Here is a 23,671-nt window from a genome sequence, read left to right as displayed (position 1 = left end):
AAAAAACACCGAAGGACCCAAATCCATTTCACCCGGGAGGCAAAAGGGTGAATTTGGAGCTGAGAGGCCATCAGTCCTAACCAACCCGGGTGACATCATCCTGGCCCGCCCGCTGTCACCGCTGCCTGGTGGCCTCCTCAGCCACGGAGGCTGACCGCCAGGCCATGGCCTACCCCTCCTGCCACAGGGGTTGCCTTAATTTAACTCTCTTCCAATTAGACATGATTCTTATCACACTTTTAATTCATGCAGTGCATGATTATTTGTATTTTCCAGCATATATACACATATGTTTTCTTCCTATTTTCTTCTCCTTTTTTTTTTTTTTTTCTTTTATGCACATGTTCTTTCTCTACCATGCTTCCTGAATGCCATTTTTCGGTTCTTGTTTAAAATTCCTGCTTGTTGAAATATCGCATGTATTCGTTCTTTCAGTGAGGGGCAATGAGGGGGAAACCGCACAGCCTCTGTCATGGGAAGTGTGTGTTTGCTCTCACTTTTGAAACGTCGTTTAAGTAGATATAGAGGTCTAAGTCGACCATTGTTTTTCCTCAGCACATTAAAAATACTATTGCATCATATTCAGATATGTATTGTACCTAATGAGAAGTTTATAATTATTATAATTTGACTTTTTTGTATAAACACTTTAATTTCTCTTTTGGAAATTTTTTTGTGTCTTAGATATTCTGTCACTTTACTATGAGTTTTGCTGTGAGGACTTCTTTTAATTATCTTGTGCAGAACTAAGTATGCTTTTTCATTCTGGAAATTCATATCTTTCTTTAATACTGGAAAATTCTCAACTATTTTAAAAAATATTGCCTCACCCTACTTATCCCTAATTTTTCCTTTTGGATCTCTTATATAGACACATAAAAACTTTCTTAAAAATTTTTTTTATTGTGGTAAAATACACATGACATAAAATTTACCTTTTTATTTTTTTGGCCTCGCCCTCAGCAGTGAAAGTGTGGAGTCCTAACCACTTGACAGCCAGGGAATTCCCATAATTTACCATTTTTAAGTGTACAGTTCAATGGTATTAAGTACATTCATATTGTTATGAAACCATCACCACCATCCAGCCCCGTATTTCACTTTGTAAAACTGAAACTCTGCCCCCCGTTAAACACCATCTGTCCGTTCTCCCCTCCCCCAGCTCCTGGTAACCACCATTTACTTTCTGTCTCTATGATTTTTGACATATAAGTGGAATTATACAGTATTTGACTTTTTGTAACTGGCTTACTTCACCTAGCATAATGTCCTCAAGGTACATCCATGCCTTGTTTTTTACTTTTTCTTGCTAATTTCTCTGGCAATTTGGGAAAAGAATAGTCTCTTCAACAAGTGATTCTTGGAGTACTGGATATCTATATGGAAAGCAATGAAATGTGTACATTTTTACAAGTGGTTTATATACAAAAATTAACTCGAAAAACACATTAACTCAAAATGGATTAATAACCTAAATAAAAGAGCTAAAACTATAAAACTTTCAGAAGAAAACATAGGGTAAACCTTCATGACCTTGGTAGATCTTCATGACCCAAACCTGAGCAATGAAAGATTAAATAACTTGAACCTCATCAAAATTAAAAAAAACTTGTGTATCAAAGGCAATTGTCAAGAAAGTGAAAAGACAACCTACAGAATGCAAGAAAATATTTGCAAATCATATATCTAATAAGGTCTAGTATCCAGAATATATGAAGAACTCTTACAATTCAACAACCAATAGGCCCTCATATCTATCAAAGGTGACCAATTTTTTTACAAGAAATATCATAAAAGGCTCATGGTTTTAAGCATATCTGATGTGTTTCAGTCTATGGAAATTATTTTATTTACTGCTCAGATTGCCTTATCTTTGTCAAGTGGGAGTCTCTTCAATTTAGCTTTCAAGTACTTTAAACATAACACGACTAGGGTCCTCACTACCTTGGGTGACGAGATGCTCCAGGCTCACGGTGTACATTTCCCACCCAAGACCTGGAATCAGTCATCCAGTCCTTGCGCTTCAATAGACAAAGCCGGGAAATCTGTCTCCATCTATACTCCCTCTCCTGCAAGAGGAAACACTTCTTGAGTTCATACCAATACTGTCAATTCAAATTTAGAACTGAAGGTGTTCACTTAACCTATTCTATTGTAGATCTGTGCCTTCTCTTTTCACACTGAAAATGTTCATTCTCAAGGACATTAGGAGTGATACAATTAGAAACTCCTCTTATGCTGTAGCCCATAATATGCATAAAACAGACTTAGAATAATAACAACACTAACACCAACATAATTACTGACAGCAGTTTTCAAAAACGTGTTTGGGGTTTCCCTGGTGCGCAGTGGTTAAGAATCCGCCTGCCAATGCAGGGGACACGGGTTCGAGCCCTGGTCCAGGAAGATCCCACATGCCGCGGAGCAACTAAGCCCGTGCACCACAACTACTAAGCCTGCGCTCTAGAGCCTGTGAGCCACAACTACTGAAGCTCACGTGCCTAGAGCCTGTGCTCCGCAACAAGAGAAGCCACCGCAATGAGAAGCCCGCACACCGCAACGAAGAGTAGCCCCCGCTCGCCGCAACTAGAGAAAGCCCGTGCACAGCAACAAAGACCCAATGCAGCCAAAAATAAATAAACAAATAAATAAATTTAAAAAAAAAAAGAATCTCTGGTGGCAATCAGTTTGCTTTCATTACTCGTACTTTGGACCCCAAAGAATATTTTCTTTTTCATTTCTTTTTTAAAAAGTCTAACAATTTAAAAAATATGTTTCCATGTATGGCATTCAGGGTCAGTTTTCCCAGATGCAGAGTGTTGTCCTTTCAATTTTTAAATTTTGGTACAAAATTTTCTTGAATTATATATATATATATTTTTTTTAATAAATTTATTTAAAGTTTATTTATTTATTTTGGCCGCGTTGGGTCTTCATTGCTGCGCACGGGCTCTTCTCTAGTTGCGGTGCGCGGGGGCTACGCTTCATTGCGGTGCGCGGGCTTCTCATTGCGGTGGCTTCTCTTGTTGTGGAACACAGGCTCTAGGCACACGAACTTCAGTAGGTGTGGCACGTGGGCTCAGTAGTTGTGGCTCCCAGGCTCTAAAGCACAGGCTCAGTAGTTGTGGTGCACGGGCTTAGTTGCTCCGTGGCATGTGGGATCTTCCTGGACCAAGGCTGGAACCCGTGTTCCCTGCATTGGCAGGCGGATTCTTAACCACCGCGCCACGAGAGAAGGTCCTGAAGTGATTCTTTTCTGAATTATGTTACTTCATCCCTGATTTTCTCTGGTTCTTATTTACATTGTTTTTTCAATTCTTTATAATTTTTAATGTCTTTTAACTAGTTTTGAAACACTAGGCCATTGTTTCCATCTGTTTTGTAAGCATGTCTTCCTTTTATTTTCTTTAGGGAACTTATCTGGTTTCTTACTCTCTATTTTTAAAAAATATTAATCTTATGTAAGATTCAGCATGGATCTGTTTCAGTTATTTATTTTTACTTTATAGTAGTTTCCCAAACTTTAAGATGGGAGGTGTAATTTGTTTTCCTGACTTTACAGCTCTATGGCTCCATCTTCTGTTGCCTTTATGAAAAGTTAAAAAATAAAAGGCCGCTGACCTGAGACTAAATAAAAGGACTGCCTCCCAATCCACCCTGTTTTATCTGGACTCTCTTTTTCATTTTCCTCCTTAGTTCCTGAGCTGCTTAAATCTTTAACACTCCTAGAAAGAGAGACTAGGCTGGTTAGTTTTGAGAGTTTGGGGTGGCAGTCTCTTTCAGCACCTTTGTATCTTACTGACAACACGTTGCACAAAACGCTGGTGTTTCAGATTCTGCTCTCAAGTTGGCTCACAGGCCTTCCTGGGAATACCGATTGGTCATTTGGGGATTTTACTTTTCTCTGGTGTTGTTTCTTCTCTTTGCTTCCTCTGGCACAGATGCTGATACCATTTACCTCTTGCAGCATTAGGTGGTTTGTTGCTGTATGCTCATGTTTTGGATATCTTGGGATTGCTGTACCATCTAATTTTGTTGTAGATATCATCCGAGGATTTTTGTTTTTTTCATCCTAGTTGTTCTGTGTGAGCTTTTTTTAAAAAAAAAAAAAAAAAAACAGAAAAATACTAACATTTTCTCTAAACCAAAAGAGATATGGTTATATTTTCGGAGCTTGAGCAGTCTTTGTCATTAAGTTCATAGCATGAAATTTACTTGTCATCTTTTCATGGGATGTCAACAGCTGTCAACAGGATATCAGTATTTTTAATCTTGTTAGGGTTTTGTTTGTTTAAGGTCACGCCATTTGGCATGGGATCTTAGTTCCCCAACAAGGGATTAAACCTGTGCCCCCGGCAGTGGAAGCGCAGAGTCTTAACCACTGGACCGCCAGGAAAGTCCCTTGTTAGGGTTGTTTTGACCTAACGAGGTTAGAAATATGCACAGGACTACACCTAAAACTGTCAAACTTCATGAAGAGATGTGGCCATAGCATTTAAATGAGAATATCTATTTCCCTTGATTTAGATATTCCTGCTTGGGACCTATCTTATAGGAACTGGAGCTTCAATATCAAGAAATATATACACAAAGATATAAAAGCACATCACTTGCAGTGCTAAAAAGTTGGAAAAAAACCCTGTCAGTCCATAATTGGGGAATAGATTATTTGTAGAACATTTGCACTGTGGATTAGTCGTTCAGCTATCGAAATGAATTAGAGCTTTATCAATTAACCTGGAGAGATGTCCATAATCTATTTTGTTTAGGAAAATCTTCCAAAATTGGAAACAAAAAAAGGTGATTACATAACTTAATATCTGGCTCTAGCACTTTCTAACGAGCTAGCCTGAGTGTCTTCTACTTCTGGAAATATAACAATTTGCTGTTTACAAATGATGAGGGGCCACGTGCCACAACTACTGAAGCCCGCGCGCCTAAAGCCCGTGCTCTGCAACAAGAGAAGCCACCACAATGAGAAGCCCGCGCACCATAAGGAAGAGCAGCCCCTGCTCGCCGCAACTAGAGAAAGCCCACGTGCAGCAATGAAGACCCAAAGCAGCCAAAAAAAAAAAATAATAATAACCTGGGAATTCCCTGGTGGTCCAGGGATTAGGACTCCGGGCTTTTACTGCCGAGGGCCTGGGTTCAATCCCTGGTCAGGGAACTGAGATCCCGCAAGCCACGTGGCGCGTTCCCCACCACCCCCCAACCCCGCGCCAAAAAAAAGGTTAACTTGTAAAAAACTAGTAAGATGTGTGCCATGGACTGAATTGTGTCCCCCACCAAGTTCTGTTGAAGCCCTGACCCCCCGTGTGACTGTGTTTGGAGGTGGGGCCTCTAAGGAGGGAATGAAGGTGAGGTGAGGTCACTGGGCGGGGCCTCGGTCTGGTAGACCTGGTGGCCTCACAAGAGCAGGAAGGGGCAGGAGAGCAAGGAGGCCTGGTGTGGACACGGTGAGAAGGCAGCCACTGCAAGCCAGGAGGACGGACTTCACCATGCACCCATCCTGATGGCATCCTGGTCTTTGGCTTCCAGCTTCCAAAACTATGAACAAATAAATTTCTGTTGTGTTAGCCACCCAGACTGTGGTCTTCGGTTTCAGCAGCCTGAGCTGGATAATACAATGTGATAAATTTTTCCTGACTAGTAAAGACTATAACCCCGAAGGTTCTGGTTTTATTTTGCTATAGCATATTAACGCTGATTTTACATATAATCTAGCAGTCATATGACAGCATCCCTTTTATCACTGTTCATATAAATCCACATTAATGATTCAAGTAAAATTTTGACAGATGCTCAGTATTATTTGTGTGGAAATTTTATCTTCCCTAATTTGAGAAAGAGGTGGTGTTTTTGCCCTTTTAAAAAATTTGTGGTAAAATATATTTAACTTAAGATTTGCCACTTTCATCATGTGAAGTGTACAGTGCAGTGGTATTAATTACATCCACAATGTTGTGCAGTCATCACCACCATCCATTTCCAAATTCTTCATCATCCCAAAGAGAAACCCAACACCGACTTAGCAATAACTCTCAGTTTTGTTCTTCCCCCGTCCCTGGTAACCATGATTTTCCTTTCTGTCTCGACGAATGTGACTATTCTAGGTGGTCCATGTGACTTGACTCGTGAAATACTTGTCCTTTTGTGTCTGGCTTGTTTCACTGAGCACATGTTCAAGGTTCGTGTTGTAACATGTACAGAACTGCCTTCCCTTTTGTGGCTGAAAAATATTCCATCGTGTGGATGGACCACATTTTGTTTATCCATCGACTACTCATGGACCTTAAGGTCGTTTCTGCCTTCTGTGAATAACATTGTAACTTAGTGTCCAACTATCTCTTTAAATCACTGTTTTCAATTCTTCTGGATACATACCTGGGAGGTCAATGACTGGGCCACAGGGTAATTCTATGTTTAGCTTTTGAGGAACCACCGTGTGTGTGTTTGTTGATGAACTTTATTTCTCAGAGCAGTTTTAGGTTCACAGCACAAGTGAGCAGAAAATACAGACATTTCCCGTATGCTCCCTGAGCCCACAAGCCTTCTGCACTATGGACACCGTGAAACAAAGTGGGACATTTGTTACAACCAGTAAACCTACACTGACACATCCTCATCCCCAGAGTCTACAGTGTACACTCGGGTTCATTCCTGGTGTTGCACGTTCTGTGGGTTTTGGTGCCTGTATAATGACACGTATCCACCATTAGAGTAAAGCAGAAGAGTTTCACTGCCCTAGAAGTCCTCTGTGCTCCACCTGGCAGCCACTGATCTTTTCACTGTCTCCATAGTTTTGTCTTTTCCAGAAGGTCACATGGTTGGAATCACACTGAGTGTGGTTTTTCAGATCAGCTTCTCTCACTTAGCAATATGCACTTAGGTTTTCTCCATGTCTTTTCATGGTTTCATAGCTCATTTCTTTTCAGCACTGAGAACATTCCACAGTATGGATGTACCACAGTTTGTTTGTCCACTCACCTACTGAAGGACAAGTTTTCAGCTTTAGCAACTATGAATAAAGCTGCTATAAATGTTTTTGTGCAGGTTTCTGTGTGGACGTAAGTTTTCAACTCATTTGGGTAAATGCCAAGGAGAGCATTTGTTGGGTCCTATGATAAAAGTGTAGTTAGCTCTGTACAAACTGCAGTCAGAAACTGAATATGCTGAAGTTGTAAACCCCAAAGTGAGGGTGTTAGAACGTGGGGCTTTGGAAGGTGATTAGGTCATGAGGATGGGGCCCTCGTGAAGGGGATCACTGTCCCCACAGAAGAGACCCCATCTGCCCTGTGAGGACACAGTGAGAAGACCTCTGGCTTTGATCAGGAAGGGCCGCCCCCAAACACCATATCTGCTGGTGCCTTGATCTTGGATCTTTCAGCCTCAAGAACCGGGAGAAAAAAAATTTGTGTTGTTTATAATTCTACTTTATTCTCTTGCAGCAGCAGGAAAAGACTAAAACAACTGCCAGGCTGTCTTCCACAGCAGGTGTGCCGTTGGCATCCCGACAGGCCACGGGCGAGGGTTCCTGTAGCTCCACATCCTCACCAGCGTTTGGTGGCATTTGGGGTCATCAGTGTTCTGGATTTTGGCCGTTCTCACAGGTGTATAGTGGTATCTCATTGTTGTTTTCTTTCATTTTTTTTTTTTTTTTTTTTACCAAGGGGATCCATGTTTCTGTTTGTTTGTTTCTCTTTTGGCTGTGCCACATGGCTTGCGGGATCTTAGTTCCCCGACCAGGGATTGAACCCAGGCCCTCAGCAGTGAAAGCGCCAAGTCCTAACCACTGGACTGCCAGGGAAGTCCCCTATTTTAATCATTTTTAACTGCACAGTTCACGGGTACTAGGTACCGCCGTATTCTTGTGTGACCATCATCACAATCCACCTCCAGAACTTTTTCTTCATTCCAAACAGAAACTCTGTCCCTGCTGAGCGATGACAGACCGTTCCCTCCACCCCAGCCCAGGTCACCTCTATTCTACTTTGTGTCTCTACAAAGTAGGACGGCAGGCATTTTTATTTCTGTATGTGTCAACAAACATTTATAAACTCTACTGGGAATTACTGCTCATTACAAGACACCCTCAAACACAGTAACCACTGGAGTGCTCCAGGAGTGCTAGCTGTCACTGTTGCAATGTTTGTGCAGAATTTTGTACTTTCCAAACCAAAGTAAAAAACACTGAAAAGTAGCACTTGATTTGCTGTAAAGCTCTCCTTCCTGAAAGACAGTTAGTATCTCCAGCTTTTGACAGGTGGTCCCCTCATCTCGGTGTAAATGGGGGGACTCCATGTGATCAGAAATCTGCTGCTTCTGGAGCAAAAGGACATGAACCACATGGAAGTTACTTGGCATTTCCCTGTTCTCCTCGTTGGCCACAAAAGACACTGTGATTGTCACATTATTTTCTGTCGCAGACACTACTGGACACTCATAAAGGTTTTCTTTCTTGCTCCATAAATGAGGTACCAGGTCACCAGAATGGCCAGCAGGAGCCATGTAGCCTGCCAGGGTCTGGCCATGGTCCCTCAGCTGGGAAGAAACAGGAAGGGTCCCCTCCTTGCCCTTCAAGGGGCCAAGGAGGTGGGAATTTTTATATTTTGTTGATTAGTGTATCCCGAGCTCCTAGAAAAGTGCCTAACACAGTCAATAAATTGAATCAATTTAAGAAGAAAAGCCATACAATCATTTCAACGGATTAAAAAGAAATATTTTGGGGAATTCCCTGGTGGTCCAGTGGTTAAGACTCTGAGCTTCCACTGCAGGGGGCACGGGTTTGATCCTTGGTCAAGGAACTAAGATCCCACATGCCATGTGGCCAAAAAAAAGAAAGAAAAAAAAAGCCATTATAGCAAAGTTGCAGGATACAAGGTCATTTGCTATCCTATATGTCGGCAGTGAACAGGTGGAATTTTAAATTAAAAACAAAATACCACTTACATTAGCACCCTCCAAAATTAAACACTTAGGGGGTGGAGTCAAGACGGCAGTGTGGGAAGACACGGAGTTAGGTCTCCCCACAACTAGGGTGTCTGCCGGCCGCTGGTGGGGGACTGTGACCCCCAAGGATATGGAAGGAACCCCCAAGTGAACTGGTAGGACGTAGGGGGACCGAGGGTGGAGGAGAAGTGGAAGCCAGACAAGGTCAGCGCCCCTGAGGCCAGGGAGATCAGGAGAGGCAGGCAGGAGGGACCCTCCCAGACCCCAGACCGGAGGAGTAGGAGAGGAGAGGAGGGCATCTGCGCTTGAGCCCAGGAAGCCTGCTGGGCTCCCAGGTGAGGTCCCTGCCCTCTGAGACCAGGGTGGGGGGGGGCACGCCTGGGCCCCTTCTGTTCCTTGAGCCTAAGCCCCAGCCCCCATAGTTCCCAGGGCCTTCTCCAGCCTTGTGGGTCCTGAGCATTGGCCCCACCCACTGCCCAAACCTTGCCCTTCCTTAGGCCCCACCCTCCACAGCCAAGGCCTTCCTCCCCACCATTTTTTTTTCTTTTTTTCCTTGCCCTCCTCCTCTTTTTTTACTATTGTGGTACTGATGTACCTTCAGGTTGTTGATTCATCTATATTTTTATTTTTACATTCTTTCTAACATATCTGTTAGTTTCCTAGTCTAATTTTGTTTTTTTACTTTGTTATTTTTCCCTCCTTTTTTTTTTTTTTTTGCCACACGTGGCTTGCGGGATCTTGATTCACGAGCCCGAGGTTGGGGGGAAGTTCCTGTGGTGGGAGCTCCGAGTCCAAACCACTGAACTAACAGAGAACCTCAGACCCCAGGGAATATTCATCAGAGTGAGGTCTCACAGAGTTCCTCATCTCAGCACCAAGACCCAGCTCTACCCAATAGCCTACAAACTCCAGTGTTGGAAGCCTCAGGCCAAACAAACAGTAAAACAGGAACACAATCCCACTCATTAAAAAAAAAAAGAGACGGCAAAAAAATATGTCACAGATGAAAGAGCAAGATAAAAACTTACAAGACCAAATAAATGAAGAGGAAATAGGCAATCTACCTGAAAAAGAATTCAGAGTAATGATAGTAAAGATGATTCAGAATCTCGGAAATAGAATGGAAGCACAGACTGAGAAAATACAAGAAATGTTTAACAAAGATCTAGAAGAACTAAAGAACAAACAAACAAAGATGAACAACACAATAACTGAAATTAAAATTACTCTAGGGCTTCCCTAGTGGTGCAGTGGTTAAGATTCTGCCTGCCAATGCAGGGGACATGGGTTCAAGCCCTGGTCCAGGAAGATCTCACATGCTGTGGAGCAACTAAGCCTGTGCACCACAACTACTGAGCCTGCACTCTAGAGCCCGCAAGCCACAACTACTGAGCCTGCGTGCCACAAATACTGAAGCCCGTGTGCCTAGAGCCTGTGTTCCACAACAAGAGAAGCCACTTCAATGAGAAGCCCGTGCACCACAATGAAGAGTAACCCCCACTCGCCGCAACTAGAGGAAGCCTGTGCACAGCAACGAAGACCAAATGCAGCCAAAAATAAATAAATAAAATAAATAAATAAATAAAAATACTCTAGAAGCAATCAATATCAGAATAACTGAGGCAGAAGAATGAATAAGTGAGTTGGAAGACAGAATGGTGGAAATAACTGCCGAGGAGCAGAATAAAGAAAAAAAGAATGAAAAGAATTGAGGACAATCTCAGAGACCTCTGGGACAATACTAAATGCACCAACATTCGAATTATAGGGGTCCCAGAAGAAGAAGAGAAAAAGAAATGGTCTGAGAAAATATTTGAAGAGATTATAGTTGAAAACTTCCCTAACATGGGAAAGGAAATAGTCACCCAAGTCCAGGAAGCAAAGAGAGTCCCATACAGGATAAACCCTAGGAACAACATACCAAGACACATATTAATCAAACTAACAAAAATTAAGTTCAAAGAAAAAATATTAAAAGCAGCAAGGGAAAAACAAAAAATAACATACAAAGTAATCACCATAAGGTTAGCAGCTGATTTCTCAGTGGAAACTCTGCAGGCCAGAAGGGAGTGGCAGGATATACCTAAAGTGATGAAAGAGAAAAATCTACAACCAAGATTGCTCTACCCAGCAAGGATCTCATTCAGGTTCAATGGAGAAGTCAAAATCTTTTCAGACAAACAAGAGCTAAGAGAATTCAGCACCACCAAACCAGCTTTACAACAAATGCTAAAGAAACTTCTCTAAGCGGAAAACACAAGAGAAGAAAAAGACCCACAAAAACAAACCCAAAACAATTAAGAAAATGGTAATAATAACATACATATCGATAATAACCTTGAATGTAAATGGATTAAATGCCTCAACCAAAAGACACAGACTGGCTGAATTGATACAAAAACAAGACCCATCTACATGTTGTCTACAAGAGACCCACTTCAGACCTAGGGACACATACAGACTGAAGGAGAAGGGATGGAAAAAGATATTCCATGCAAATGGAAATCAAAAGAAAGCTGCAGTAGCAATACTCATATCAGATAAAATAGACTTTAAAATAAAGACTGTTACAAGAGATAAGGAGGGACACTACATAATGATCAAAGGATCAATCCAAGAAGACGATATAACAATTTTAAATGTTTATGCACCTAACATAGGAGCATCCTAAAACATGGGGCAAATGCTAACAACCATGAAAGGAGAAATCAACAGTAATACAATAAGAGTAGGGGACTTTAACACCCCACTTACACCAATGGACATATCATCCAAACAGAAAATAAATAAGGAAACACAAGCTTTAAATGACACAATAGACCAGATAGATCTAATAGATATTTATAGAACATTCCACCCAAAAGTGGCAGAATACACTTTCTTCTCAAGTGGACATGGAACATTCTCCAGGACAGATCACATCTTGGGTCACAAATCAAGCCTTGGAAAATTTAAGAAAATTGAAATTGTATCAAGCATCTTTTCTGACCACAATGCTATGAGATTGGAAATCAATTACAGGAAAATAACTGCAAAAAACACAAATATATGGAGGCTAAATAGTGCGCTACTAAATAACCAAGAGATCACTGAAGAAATCAAAGAAGAAATTAAAAAATACATAGAAACAAATGACAATGAAAACAGGAAGACCCAAAACCTATGGGATGCAGCAAAAGCAGTTCTAAGAGGGAAGTTTATAGCAATTCAATCTCACCTCAAGAAACAAGAAAAATCTCAAATAAACAATCTAATCCTACACTTAAAACAACTAGAGAAAGAAGAACAAATAAAACCCAAACTCAGTAGAAGGAAAGAAATCATAAAGATCAGAGCAGAAATAAATGAAATAGAAATGAAGAAAACAATAGCAAAGATCAATAAAACTAAAAGCTGTTTCTTTGAGAAGATAAACAAAATTGATAAACCCTTAGTGAGACTCATCAAGAAAAAAAGGGAGAGGACACAAATCAATAAAATTAGAAATGAAAAAGGAGAAATCACAACTGATACTGCAGAAAAACAAAGGATTATAGGAGACTACTACAAACAACTATATGCCAATAAAATGGACAATCACGAAGAAATGGACAAATTCTTGGAAAGGTACAATTTTCCAAGACTGAACCAGGAAGAATTATAAAATATAAACAGACCTATCACAAGTAATGAAATTGAAACCGTAATTAAAAATCTTCCAACAAACAAAAGTCCAGGACCAGATGGCTTCATGGGAGAAGTCTATCAAACCTTTAGGGAAGAGCTAACACTGATCCTTCTCAAACTCTTCCAAAAAATTGCAGAGGGAGGAAGGAAAACTCTCAGATTCATTCTACAAAGCCACCACCATCCTGATACCAAAACCAGAAAAAGATATCACAAAAAAAGAAAATTATAGACCAATATCACTGATGAACATAGATGCAAAAATCCTGAACAAAATACTAGCAAACAGAATCCAACAGCACATTAAAAGAATCATACACCATGATTAAGTGGGATTTATCCCAGGGAGGCAAGGATTCTTCAATATATGCAAAGCAATCAATGTGATACACCACATTAACAAATTAAGGAATAAAAAACATATGATCATCTCAAAAGATACAGAAAAAGCTTTTGACAAAATTCAGCACCCATTTATGATAAAAACTCTCCAGAAAATGGGCATAGAGGGACTCTACCTCAACATAATAAAGGCCATAATATGACAAACCCACAGCGAGCATCATACTCAGTGGTGAAAAACTGAAAGCATTTCCACTAGGATCAGGAACAAGACAAGGATGCCCACTCTCACCACTATTATTCAACATAGTTTTGGAAGTCCTAGCCACAGCAATCAGAGAAGAAAAAGAAATAAAAGGAATACAAATTGGAAAAGAAGAAGTAAAACTGTCACTTTTTGCAGATGACATGATACTATACATAGAAAATCCTAGAGATGTCACCAGAAAACTACTAGAATTAATCAATGAATTTGGTAAGGTTGCAGGATACAAAATTAATGCACAGAAATCTCTGGCATTCCTATACACCACCAACAAAAAATCAGAAAGAGAAATTAAGCAAACACTCCCATTTACCATTGCAACAAAAAGAATAAAATACCTAGGAATAAACCTGCCAGAGGAGGCAAAAGACCTGTACTCAGAAAACTATAAAACACTGATGAAAGAAATCAAAGATGACATAAACAGATGGAGAGATATACCATGCTCTTGGATTGGAACAATCAATATTGTGAAAATGACTATACTACCCAAAGCAATCTACAGATTCAATGCAATCCCTATCAAACTACCAATGGCATTCTTCACAGAATTAGAACAAAAAAATCTTACAATTCATATGGAAACACAAAAGACCCCGAATAGCTAAAGCAATCTTGAGAAAGAGAAACAGAGCTGGAGGAATCAGGCTCCCTGACTTCAAACTATACCACAAAGCTACAGTAATCAAGACAGCATGGGGCTTCCCTGGTGGCGCAGTGGTTGAGAGTCTGCCTGCCAATGCAGGGGACACAGGTTCGAGCCCTGGTCTGGGAGGATCCCACATGCCGCGGAGCAACTGGGCCCGTGAGCCACAATTACTGAGCCTGCGTGTCTGGAGCCTGTGCTCCACAACAAGAGAGGCCGCGATAGTGAGAGGCCCGCGCACTGCGATGAAGAGTGGCCCCCACTTGCCACAACTAGAGAAAGCCCTCGCACAGAAACGAAGACCCAACACAGCCATAAATAAATTAAAAAAAAAAAAAAAGACAGCATGGTACTGGCACAAAAACAGAAATATAGATAAATGGTACAGGATAGAATGCCCAGAGATAAACCCACACACATATGGGCACCTAATTTATGACAAAGGAGGCAAGAACATACAATGGAGAAAAGACAGCCTCTTCAATAAGTGGTGCTGGGAAAACTGGACAGCTACATGTAAAAGAATGAAATTAGAACACTCCCTAACACCATACACAAAAATAAACTCCAAATGGATTAAAGACCTAAATGTAAGACCAGACACTATAAAACTCTTAGAGGAAAACATAGGAAAAACACTCTTTGACATAAACCACAGCAAGATCTTTTTTGACCCACCTCCTAGAGTAACAGAAATAGAAACAAAACTAAACAAATGGGACTTAATTAAACTTAAAAGCTTTTGCACAGCAAAGGAAACCATAAACAAGACAAAAAGACAACCCTCAGAATGGGAGAAAATATTTGTAAATGAAACAACAGACAAAGGATTAATCTCCAAAATTTACAAACAGCTCATGGAGCTCACTCTCAAAAAAACAAACAATCCAGTTAAAAAATGGGCAGAAGACCTAAGCAGACATTTCACCAAGGAAGACATACAGATGGCCAAGAGGCACATGAAAAGATGCTCAACATCACTAATTATTAGAGAAATGCAAATCAGAACTACAATGAAGTATCACCTCATGCCAGTCAGAATGGCCATTATCAAAAAAGCTAGAAACAATAAATGCTGGAAAGGGTGTGGTGAAAAGGGAACCCTCCTGCACTGTTGGTAGGCATGTAAACTGATACAACCACTATGGGAAACAGTATGTAGGTTCCTTAAAAAAACTAAAAACAGAACTACCATATGACCCAGCAATCCCACTGCTGGGTATATACCCTGAGAAAACCATAATTCAAAATGAGACATGCACCACAGTGTTCATTGCAGCACTATTTACAATAACCAGGACATGGAACCAACCTAGATGTCTATCAACAGATGAATAGATGCAGAAGATGTGGCACAATGGAATATTACTCAGCCATAAAAAGAAATGAAATTGAGTTATTTGTAGTAAGGTGGATGGACCTAGAGTCTGTCATACAGAGTGAAGTAAGTCAGAAAGAGAAAAACAAATACTGTATGCTAATGCATATATATGGAATCTAAAAAAAAAAAAGGAACTGATGAACCTAGTTGCAGGGCAGGAATAAAGGGGTAGACATAGAGAATGGACTTGATGACATGGGGTGGGAGGGCGAAGCTGGGGCGAAGTGAGAGTAGCATCGACATATACACACTACTAAATGTAAAATAGTTGGCTGGTGGGAAGCAGCCGCATAGCACAGGGAGATCAGCTTGCTGCTTTGCGATGACCTAGAGGGGTGGGATAGGGAGGATGGGAGGGAGGCTCGAGAGGGAGGGGATATGGCGACGTGTGTATGCATATGGCTGATTTGCTTTGTTGTACAACAGAAATTAACACGGTATTGTGAAGCAATTATACTCCAATAAAGATCTATTTAAAAAACCCAAAAAACAAAAAAACAAAATTAAATACTTACATATAAATTTAACGAAATATGTACAAGATCTATATGAGGAAAACTACAAACCTCTAATAAATGAAAATCAGAGAAGAACTATATAAATGGAGAGATGGTCCATGTTCACCGATAGAAAGACTCAATATTGTCACCATGTCAGTCTTCCAACTTGATCTATAGATTCAATGGCATCCCAACCAACATCCCAGCAAATTATTTTGTCGATATGGACAAACTGATTTTTAAGTTTATGAGGAGAGGGAAAAGACCTAGAAGAGTCAACACAATACTGAAGAAGAACAAAGTTGGAGGACTGATGCTACCTCACTACCAGACTTACCATAAGTTTACAGTAATCAAGACACTGTGGTATTGGTGAAAGAATAGACAAATAGATCAATGGAAAAGAATAGACAGCCCAGAAATAGACCCTCATGGGTATAGATCAACTGATCTTTGACAAAGGAGCAAAGACAATACAATGGAGCAAAGATAATCCCTTCAACAGAGGGTGCTCAAATAACTGGACATCCACATACAAAAAAAAGAGAAGAATCTAGACACAGAACTTACACTCTTCACAAAAATTAAATCAACATAGATCACAGGCCTAAATGTAAAATGCCAAACTATAAAACTTCTAGGAGATAACATAGCAGAAACCTCAGCTGACCTTGGGTATGGAAATGACTCTTTAGATATAACACCAAAGGCACCGTCCTTGAGAGACATCAAGGATAATGTGGATTCCATTAAAATGAAAAACTTGTGCTCTGGGAAAGACAATGGCGGGAGAACAAGAAGACAAGCCACAGACTGGGAGAAAATATTTGCAAAAGGTATGTCTCATAAAGGACTGTTATCCAAGATATACAAAGGACTCTTAAAAACAGAACAATAAGAAAACACACAACCTATCTGACACATTGTAAATCAACTATACTTAAAAAAAAAAACAAAACAGGGGTTTCCCTTGTGGTCCATTGGTTAAGAACCCACCTTCCAATGCAAGGGACACAGGTTCGATCCCTGGTCTGGGAAGACCCCACATGCCACAGAGCAACTAAGCCCACGTGTCGCAACTACTGAGCCTGCACTCTAGAGCCTGAGAGCCACAACTACTGAAGCCTGCACGCCTAGAGCCCGTGCTCCGCAACTAGAGAAGCCACCGCAAGGAGAAGCCCGCGCACCGCAACGAAGAGTAGCCCCCACGTGCAGCAATGAAGACCCAATGCAGCCAAAAATAAAATAAAATTATAAAATATAATAATAATAAATAAATAAATAAAGGGACTTCCCTGGTGGTCCAGTGGTTAAGAATCTGCCTTCCAATGTAGGGGACACAGGTTCAAGCCCTGGTCAAGGAACTAAGATCCCACATGCTGCAGGGAAACTAAGCCTGAGCACCGCAACTACTGAGCCTGTGAGCCACAACTAGAGAGAAGCGCATGCGCCTCAAGGAAGAGCCCATGCGCTGCAACTAAGACCCGATGCAGCCAAAAATAAATAAATAAATAAAATATTTTTTTAAAAAAGAAAGGAAATACACAACCTGATCTAAAAAATGGGCCAAAGACCTTAACAGACACCTCATCAAAGAAGATATTCAGATGGCAAATAAGCATATGAGAAGATGCTCCACATTATATGTCATTATGGGAATGTAAATAAAGACAGCAATAAGATACCACCGCTACTAGAATGGCCAAAATCTGGAACACTGACAACACTGAATGCTGAGGGTGTGGAGCAGGAAGAACTCTCACTCACTGCTGGTGGGAACGCAAAACGGTGCAGCCACTTTTTTGTTTTTAATAAATTTATTTATTTATTTATTTACTTATTTTTGGCTGCGTTGGGTCTTTGCTGCTGCGCGTGGGCTTTCCTTAGTTCTGGCGAGCAGGGACTACTCTTCGTTGTGGTGCACGGGCTTCTCACTGTGCTGGCTTCTCTTGTTGTGGAGCACGGGCTCTAAGCGTGCGGGCTTCAGTAGTTGTGGTGCGCGGGCTTCAGTAGTTGTGGCGCACGGGCTTAGTTGTTCCGCAGCATGTGGGATCTCCCTGGACCAGGGATCGAACCCGTTTCCCCTGCATTGGCAGACGGATTCTCAACCACTGCACCACCAGGGAAGCCCCAGTGCAGCCACTTTGGAAGACAGTTCGGCAGTTTCTAAAAAACTAAACCTACTCTTACCATATGATCCGGTAACCATGCTCCTTGGTATTGATCCAAATGAGCTGAAAACTTACGTCCATGCAAAAACCTGCACACAGATGTTTATAGCAGCTTCATTCATTATTGCCAAACTTGAAACAACTAACATGTCCTTCAGTAGGTGAGTGGATAAATAAATTGTGGTGCATCCAGACAATGTAGTATTAGTGTGAAAAAGAAATGAGCTACGATGTCATGAAAAGGCATGGAGGAAAGTTAAATGTAAATTATGAAGTGAAAGAACCCAATCTGAGAAGGCTTCATGCAATACGATTCCACCATTATGACATTCTGAAAAAGGCAAGGCTACGGAGACAACAAAAAGAAAAGATCAGTGGTTGCCAGGGGTTGTGTGGGGAGAGGGATGAATAACTAGAGCACGGAAGACTTTTAGGGCAGTGAAAATACTCTGTGTGATACTATAATTATACGTGTTTATAAACCCATAGAATGTACAACTCCAAGAATGAACCCTATGGTAAACTATGGGTTTAGGGTGATTATGATGTGTCAATGTAGGTTCATCAACTGTAACAAATGTACCCCTACAGTGGGAAATGTTGGTATCCGTGGATGATACACGTGGCGGGGGCGGGTCTACGGGAACTCTCTGTGCCTTCCTCTTAATTTTGCTGTAAACCTAAAGCTGCCATGAAAAAATAAAGGCCTAAAAAAGAAGAAAGTTTCTCAACCTAGTAAAGGGTTTATTATTCAGAGTCTGATGCAGACAACAGGTGCCCTTCAGGTATTCTAATCAGGAGAGGATTGTTACGTACGTGTATTTGTCTCCCCACACCCATTCTCCACTTTCTTCCATCTTGCCCTCTGATCTGCGAAGGTGAACGTGCATGGACCACACCACACAGGCTCCTGTGCCCTCTGACCTCCAGTTGAGTCTGGAAGGAAACTGGAGGGAAGAATCATGTTGCTAGATAAGATATGGATGTCCAGTTAAACTTGGATTTCAGGTAAACAATGAATAATTTTTTAGTGTAAGTATGCACCAGGCAAAGTTTGGAACACATTTATGCTAAAATATCATTCGTTGTTTAACTGAAACTCAAAATGAGCTAGGTGTCTTGTTTTCTGTTTGCTAAACTTGCCAACCCTAGGGAGGAAGGAGAGTGAAGTGGAAACATCCCCGTGGGGTCACTGTGGTTCGGCTGAGACCCTTGACCAAAGGCCACAGTTCCACCTCGAAGCCTCTCGTTCAGCTTTCTCCCTCCGGGTCGGGTACGGCCCCGCTGGCCTCCTCAGGGCACACTCGGTCCCTGGCTCTACATGACACTCTCCTCCGTGGTTTCCCTCCACCTTGTAGTTTCCCTTCATCCTTTAAAATAGTACTTTTATTAAAATGTCATCCAGTTACTGAATGTCTTATGAGGACGCTCACTGATACAGGATTCAGTACTAGGAACTAGGTGCTTTTAACATCACGAAGGGTTGGAGGAGTGGAAACTAGGCTGTGATGGCTAATTTAACGTACCAGCTTCTCTGGATTATGGGGTGCCCAGATATTTGGTTACACGTTATTCTGAGTGTGTCTTGAAGGGTGTTTCTGGACAAGGTTGGTATTAGAACCGGCAGTCTGAGTACAGCAGATAGCGCCCCCCCTCCAAGTGAAGGTGGCCCCCCACCCCCCGTGAAGCTGGGGCTCAGTCAAGGCACTGAAGGCCCGGCTAGAATACAAAGGCTGAGTGAGGGAGGGTTCCATCTCCGCCTGACTGTCTTCAGCCTGGGATGCTGGTCCTCACTTGTCTTGGGATTAGGACTCAGAGTGGAACTTACACCATCTCTCTGTTCCCAGGCCGCAGATTTGGACTAGATTTAGACCATGACCTCCCCTCTTCTCAGGCCTTGGGACGCGGCTGCAGCTGTCCTGTCGGCTGTCTCTGGCTGCCAGCTTGCCGAGTGCAGACAGTCACGGAGCCATTTCCTTAAGGTCTCTCTGTCTCTGTTTCTCTCCACCTGCCCTATTGGTTCTGTTTCTCTGGAGAACCCTGACGAATAGATTGTGGTGCCAAGAGTGGCTCTAGACGAGCCGAGTATTAAGGATGAGTTTTCGGAATTGGCCTGGAGTTTCTGGAATTGGCCCCTAATCTAATTATATAAAGATGCTAATGACTCTAGTTCCAGTAGTAAACAGCTTACTAATAGTCCATGGTGTGATCTGGCAATCGAGACGCACAAAATATATCCATCGGATACTCCTAATAGATCGCTTGTAAGAAGCAAGGAGGCAGATGACTGTGAATATGATATTTGTGAGCATTTTCTTCCTCTGCAATCTCTTCTATTTTTATTTATTTATTTTTTATTAATTGATATTGAGTACAGTTGCTCTACAATGTTGTGTTACTTTCTGCTGTGCAGCAAAGTGAATCAGTTACAGGTACACATATATCCACTCTATTTTGGACGTCCTTCCCTTCTAGGTCACCACAGAGCACTGAGTAGAGTTCCCTACGCTATGCAGTAGGTTCTCATTACTTACCTATTTTACACATAGCAGTGTGTATATGTCAATCCCAATCTCCCAATTCATCCCACCTCCTTTCCCCCCTTGGTAACTGTAAGTTTGTTTCCGACATCTGTGACTCTTTCTGCTTTGCAAGTAAGTTCATTTGTACCATTTTCCTAGATCCCACAAATAAGCAATATTATATGATATTCGTTTTTCTCTTTCTGACTTACTTCACTCTGTATGACAATCTCTAGGTCCATCCATGCTGCTGCGAATGGCATTGTTTTCTTCTTTTTTTATGGCTGAGTAATATTCCACTGTATATATGTGCCACATCTTCTTTATCCATTCCTCTGTTGATGGATATTTAGGTTGCTTCCATGTCCTGCTAATGTAAATATTTGCAAGCATTTTGGAAAAACTAATGAACATAATGAGATCGCCTAGTTGCTGGACAAAGTAGTGGAAGAAAAGGATGAGCTCAGGTACTCAGACTCCCAGCTCAGGTGTTGTATAATGACCCGAAGGTGGCTGTGTCTTCCCTGAAGGAGACCCTTATCTCTTGTGGCGCCAGGGCTGAAGTGGCTGAAAACAAAAAAGCACAGTCTCCTGCTGTGATTTACAGTGAGTCACAAGGCAAGCCGAACTGCCAGTCCCACAGTGTGTTTGCTGTGGAGGTGAGGGTGCTGCTTTGTGCGCACAGGATTCTGCAAGGTGGAGGGGTGGGGGTGGGGGGGGAAGACCCTGGGGAAGGTGGGGACACTGAGCCCCGAGTTCTGATGAGTCTTTTTGACAGGTGGAGATCCCCACCCCCCATGGAAGTAGCCCCCCGGCCCCCTTCCCCTTCCCAGGTGGAGTCGGGCTCTTCGCCCCTGCCTGGCCTGAGGCAGTTCGCAGGGGGTTCCCCTCAGGAGCCACCGCCTCGGCCACCCTAGCCCCGTGACTCGCTAGTCATGTGCCAACGGGTACCTAAAGTGGGGGCACGAAGTGCGGCCCCTGAGGAGGCATACTGCGCTCCAAAGAACTCCTTGAGTCTCTAATTTTTACAGCCAGGAGTCTGGGGGAAGGGTGGGGACGGACACTGAGAGCTGGGAGAACGGTGGAGGGAATGTGAGTCCAGATCAGGCTAATTTATTGATTCGAGCGCACGAAGCAGAGAGTCTGCACTGAATGTTGCCGCCTGGGAGTTGGAAAACGCTATCTGGTTGGTTGGCTGAAACGTGGACCAAAAGTTGCCCAAATCGTGAGCTGGAAATAGCAGAACTGCCTTAGTTTAATGAAGAGGCAGGGAGACAAAGGCTTAGGGAGCTTCAAATGTTAAGAGTGGATTTGTCTTTTAAGACTTACTCACCAGCACTGGGAAGGTCCAGAACACCTACCTTTCACTAACACTGGGAGAAATACATTTCTGAGGGGAGAGCTGGCACCCTTGAAGAGCTCCGTGGTCACTCTTCTCTGTCGGCCGGACCTTCCAGTGGGAACTACAGTCATGCTTTGGGAAACCGAAATGCCAGGGAATAACTGGATCCCAGGTGGGAGGGGCCCACTGCCAAAGGCTAGTTGATTGTGTTCCTACAGATAAGATAGATAGGAAGCCTATTACATCCTTACTTTATGTGTAGAATCAAAAAATTTCTAGGTCAGTTGAATGAAAGTCTCACCTGAATCAGAAAATCAGGGCATCATGGCCCATCAATCAGTTCCCACACTTGAGCTAGTTTACAGGTTCAGAGCCCTTGAATGAACAAGAGGACAGGTCCTCAGAGCAAGGTTCCCAGGGCACTGCCCGAAATTCATGCTGTTAATCTTCCTCCCAGCCTTCACCAAAGGCACCGATGGCCTTTTACCAGCTTCACTGTGCTTTGGGGAAAAGGAAATGATCAGACTTTTCAGGGACTACTGGACACTGGCTTTGAATGGACACTGATTTCAGGAGACCCTATGTCCCTGTGGCCCCCAGTCAGAGTAGGGGCTTGTGGAGGTCAGGTGATCAATGGAGGTTTAGCTCACGTCTTTCACACAGTGAGCCCCGTGGGTCCCTAAACACATCCTGTGTTTTTCTCCCAGTTCCACAATGCATAATTGGAATAGACATACTCAGCAGCTGGCTGTACTCCTTTACTTGTTCCCGGACTTGTGGAGTGAGAGCTTAGAGGTGAGAAAGAACACGTCCCTGTCCATAAGGCCCACCAGGAGCAGTTTGCTCTCAGCTGGCAAAGCTGGCAATTAGACCTTCACTGTCCTACCTCGGAGGATATCAACTCTCCAGCCCTGTGTCAGAGTTTAGTTCACAGGGGTCTTGATCACATTTGTAAGTGTACAATACATTATTGTGAAGGAGCTCTTTATATATTCTGGCTATGAATCCCTTATCAGATACATGGCTTATAAATATTTTCTCCCATTCCATAGGTTGACTTTTCATCCTGTTGATTGTTTCTTTTTTCCTTTTTTTTTTTGTTGCTTGTTTCCTTTGCTGTTTTTAAATTTATTTATTTATTTATTTATGGCTGTGTTGGGCCTTCGTTTCTGTGCCAGGGCTTTCTCTAGTTGTGGCAAGCGGGGGCCACTCTTCATTGTGGTGCACAGGCCTCTCACTATCGCGGCCTCTCTTGTTGCGGAGCACAGGCTCCAGACGCGCAGGTTCAGCAATTGTGGCTCATGGGCTCAGTTGCTCCACGGCATGTGGGATCTTCCCAGACCAGGGCTCGAACCCGTGTCCCCTGCATTGGCAGGCAGATTCTCAACCACTGCGCCACCAGGGAAGCCCCTCCTTTGCTGTTTTTAATTTTGATATAGTCCTGTTGTCTAATTTTGCTCCTGTTACCTGTGTTTTTGGTGTCATATCCAAGAAATCATTGCCAAATCCAATGTCATGAAGCTATCCCCCTACGTTTTATTCTAAGTGTTTTATAGTTTTAGCACTTCATCGGAGGTCTTTGATCCATTTCAAGTTAATTTTTATATACGGTGTAAGGTAAGAATCCAACTTCAAAAGAAAAAGAAGTGGAGGTATCACACGTCCTGACTTCAAAACATGCCACAAAGCTACAGTCATCAAAACAGTGTGGTCCTGACATAAACACAGACTTGTAGACCAATGGAATGAATAGAGAACCCAGAAAAGAACCCTCAAGTACATGGTCAAATGGTCTTTGATAACAGTGCAAAGGTCCAAAATGTAGTTGCTTATGCTAAGCCCCATGTCACAAAACTGAGACTTAATTATAGTTTTAGTTGTCTTACT

At 42.3% G+C, this 23,671-nt stretch overlaps 1 long non-coding RNA gene across 1 annotated transcript in view; it reads right to left on the bottom strand.

Annotated features, from left to right (window-relative positions):
- Positions 1-925: 925 nt before the first annotated feature.
- LOC309647637 overlaps positions 926-23,671 on the bottom strand; it is a 50,774-nt gene continuing 28,028 nt past the window's right edge. Inside the window, exons 9-13 of the long non-coding RNA XR_014256208.1 lie at positions 22,086-22,159; positions 21,800-21,996; positions 20,655-20,812; positions 18,737-18,867; positions 926-5,547 (exon numbers count right to left, since the gene is read on the bottom strand). This is a non-coding gene — a long non-coding RNA (uncharacterized lncRNA). The remainder of the gene's footprint in view (positions 5,548-18,736; positions 18,868-20,654; positions 20,813-21,799; positions 21,997-22,085; positions 22,160-23,671) is intronic.

This window comes from Balaenoptera physalus, assembly GCF_965194825.1.
Source record: "Balaenoptera physalus genome assembly, chromosome: 18".
Taxonomy (NCBI): domain Eukaryota; kingdom Metazoa; phylum Chordata; class Mammalia; order Artiodactyla; family Balaenopteridae; genus Balaenoptera; species Balaenoptera physalus.
Note: the sequence above shows the minus strand (reverse complement) of the source record. Positions and strands in the feature narration are given on the sequence as shown.